We start from the raw sequence: 4,248 nt of genomic DNA, 5'->3' as shown, positions 1-4,248 counted from the left end.
GGAGTTAAGCTTGTCCTTCTCAGGACTATTATTGTGGATAGGAATAAACACGCTACATCTGACTCTATTGGCACTGAGCAGAAGATCTGAAAACAATGTTCTTTCCTTCATGAGAGCATGAGGCAAAGGAGTTCTCCCTCTTTTGGAGTAAAATGTAACTCCGGTGGAAATTTTAAATTTTGCTTCCATGACCACACACTCATTGAACCAGACAGGACATAAAACCTAAGATGCCATGAGAGAGGTGAATTTAATTTTCAGCTTTCCTTATATGATGGCACAGTATGGGCAAGAGCAATGGCTAATCAGAAATAAAGTGATATCATCATAAAAAGGATATTTTAATGCAAAGACATACTTACGACTGTGTCATCACATCCGGGCTCTGAAATTCTTATTTTGTGCAGTTGTAGAAGTGCATCTAAATGCGTCAGGCACCTTGTTCAGAAGCTTAGCATTAGACTAATGTCCGTGACAGTCAAATCTCCTGTTTTCTATTTCCTAAACAACTGCACTTCCTTTCTAAGGAGGAAGGATTTCTTACAGTTGCAAACCAGTATGTATTTCTTCCTTGATTCTAGTTTCTGAATGTAGGTAGAGTGTTCTTAAAAAGCTGCCCCCCCCCCAATTTTTTTTCAAATTTAAGATCTCTTCTCTGTACTTCCCCCTCAGCAGGTATGGCTCACAGTTGTTTTTGGCTCTGTGAAATGGGTATTTTTCAACACTAAGTATTCAACACTAAGTATTGTTGAATTAATCTTTGTTATGTTTGCACTCTTAAGTGTATTCAGTCCAGTCACTTGACACAAGGCATGTTATGGGTGACCAGGTCTTTAAATACCTACTAGCTTCTGCTGTATGTTTTGCTGGGTTGTAGCATGCACCAACTAATCCATTAGATTAAATGTGTGTTTCTAAATAAGCACTTCTAAATCCTTGTGGTTATGATCAGTTTAAGGCTCCTAACTGATACATAAAACAATTACAGAAGTTGTTCTCCCCTTATTGTCCAGCATTTTGTTTAGTTTTGCATTTTGATTTATTTCATTTATTCTCTCATTTACCTGTCTTTTTTAATTTTAGAGCCTTTGTGACCCTTGCAAGATTACAGCACTTCACATAGATGCTTGGACCATTCCTAATGCTTGAAAAATCAATCCTACAGAAAAAATGGCAAGATTTACAAAACCTGACAGCTTATCAGCTACAGAACAGGGAGTAGGCAGATCTAGTATTACAAATGTAGAGACTGTGGAATAGTTCTACACAACGAAGGTAAACTTCAAGATATATTCAAGAAGTGTCTTTACTTTCAGCATCAATCTGCACATCTACCGAACCCATTTTGTCCTTTAACAGTGCTGTAACCTGGCCCAACGTCAGGTCACGTGTGTGCCTGGTTGTTTCACACTTTAATATCCTTCTTCCATCTAACATGCAAAGGCATTTCTTCAGCTCTGCAGCCACAGAGCACACAACAGCCCTTCCAGCTCTCCGGGCTCAGGCAAAGCCTGGACAGTTTCTTCAGATTCTCTGCGGCTGACAATTAAATAGTCTTTACCCCATCAACATACGGTTTTCTTTGCTGACACAGAAGTGGAATCTGATACTGATATCTCTTCTCCCACTGTTATTAAAAGAACTGTGATTATTTATAAAAAACAGGAATTTCGTATCTTTTTGATTCCTAAAGAAGAGCTAATGCTACTCCCTAGTACTACCCTAGTTTTTGTCTCCTGAAAGGCTCTGCACCAGCTTCTCGCATGGGCACCCGGACTGCCCTATAACCTGCCACCCCCGTTGTGCATTGCAGCGCACTCTGCACCTCCGAGGCCCTCAATGAGCCACATCTTCCAAAGACTAAACTTTGTCCTACAAACCATTTAGTATCACAGTATAGGACTTCACCTTCAACTGTCAGCCTTCTATAAGAGAGGTTGAAAACTGCTGTAAGAGATGTTTCTTGAAACGACCAGACTGTACCACCTGTAATCTTTCCCACGCTGTTGCTCTGACCAATGTTATCCATACTCCCCTTCTACCATGGAAATGACAGCTGACATCCTAGATGTCAAACAGCCTACTTCTAACAATTTACTGTGCAATGACAAGTTACTGTCTGGAACACCAAGACCTTCTCTGAAAAAGTATTTAGGTGTCTGGCTGTATAGTCAGGAATCTGCAAGTAATGTAAAAAGATATGCTTAGTCTTAGTACAAGAAAGTGTTTAGGTAAATAATTGCTCATAACTCTACAGCGAAAGAGTCCCACCTGAAGCAAGCAGCAATTTGTCCCCCTATAAATGCTTTTTTTGTTATGTTATAGAAAACACAAACAAGGGTAGTGTCTTATTGCTCTCCTTGATAGTATTTAAATCAAATTATGAGATACATAATAGGGCAAATTTGACTTGCAATACTCTGTTTATACTTTAAAACCACGCAACTGCAGCATTTTCCAAGGATCGAATGTTTATTTATTTAGGTATTTAAGTACCTATGACTTGCTTTAGATACTTAACAAGAATTTACACATTATCTATAAGGAGTGAAAAATCAATGAAACACATATTAACATAACTGGGACTGATATGTCCATACAGAACTTCAATATCTTCATCCACAATTTTTAGCTTTGCATCTGACGACTAATTTCCTTCCATCTGTCTCCTGTCCAGAAGGAAAGAAAATGAAGATTTGTGCATCATACCCAGGAATTTAACAGATTTAGACTCTTGGTAAAAAATAGACAAAGAAAGCCACTTCTCAGCTCAGAATTCTCTATGGAAACAGTCTTGGTACATAATCTTTATTACACCACCTTTAGTTACTGCCATCTGTTACCCCCTCAGGTGTTGTCTCAGCTGTGTCAGATCACTTAGCAACTTTGATCCCTTAAAGGAAATGTCAGAGGCTGTCACAGTGCTGTCTGGTGTAAGCAGCTTTGCTGACACATAGCTCAACACCAAACATGACCTTGAATTCTGTGGAGATGGAGACTGTCATGTTTAGTTTGGTACTGGCTTGTAGGGCTTGTCCCTGACTCTATCAGGGCAGAAAGAGAGTACCTTGACTCCATAATTAACCAGTGACTTGTAAAAGATGGGCAAGAGTTCAATATTTCTCTACAAGAGTAGAGCAGAATCTAAATGGTGCTAGACTTTAACAGAGGCACTCATTACGTGGAGATTACGTGGGGGCAAACTAAATTGTATGCTAAGGCTTCTTTCCTCTTAACACTTTGCTATTGTGATACTTAAGTGATTTTAGTGGTTGAAAGTTGAGGCTTCCACAAAGCAAAACATGCAGCTCTAACATCTTCATGCTTACCTTAATTTAGTGCATTTTTACTGTCATATTCTGCATCAAAAGAAAACCCACCTGGAAGGGAAACAGGCAGAGCAGATGGCATTGAAATGCAAATATAAGTTTACACGGGAGCCCTGTCAGCAAACACTGGGCTGGAGATGCACAAAACTCCAATCCTGCAAATAACCTTGCAGTGTGGGAGGGGAAAGAAGAAACGTTTCAGTGTCAACGCCCACCTTCTTCCCCCTTTCATTCTTCGTTCTTTGGGCACACATCAATAAAAGATAAGAAGCTAGAGGAACTTGTATTGGATTAAAATTACTCTAACTGGGGTTAACTGAATAGGAATGATGAAATTAAAACTACAAACCATACATGATACATTCCAGTATAGTTACAGAAAGGAACTACAACTTGCCAACAAGGATAGCAAAGGGAAGTACATATCAGAGAAGCATATCAGAGCTGGAGCAGATGTTTTTTTAGTCTGTGTTGCATTCCTCTTTTTTTGACAGTTGTTGTCTCTTCCATTTCAGGAGACTGAGAATTAGGGTGAGTAGTTTCGCATTGGAATGTACCACACTGAAAAATTTAACGTTTGAAAGATCGGACCTAGTTCTTAACTGCCCTTTTATTTCATGAAATTCACAGTCTCTTGTTGAATGCATGGGTAGAATAAGGCAATGGAAAGGTGCTCACAGAAGCCTGTCATAGTGAGCGGAGAGCAGTAGGAAAAGGCTGAGATCCAGTGCTCCTCTCTAGAGGATAATTATCCTATGGTAGAGTAACAGTCTCTTAGGGGAGAAAAATCAGGCAGTTGGATAGGTCAAAATGGTCATTTTGTAACCCTTCTGGCACTGACGAATGTTAATTCTAATATCTGCCACATGACTGACATCACCGCCATGGTCAAAAATAATCAAAAATAACAAAAAAGCTC

Source organism: Apteryx mantelli, chromosome 2 (genome assembly GCF_036417845.1).
Source record: "Apteryx mantelli isolate bAptMan1 chromosome 2, bAptMan1.hap1, whole genome shotgun sequence".
In the NCBI taxonomy this organism is placed as follows: domain Eukaryota; kingdom Metazoa; phylum Chordata; class Aves; order Apterygiformes; family Apterygidae; genus Apteryx; species Apteryx mantelli.
Note: the sequence above shows the minus strand (reverse complement) of the source record.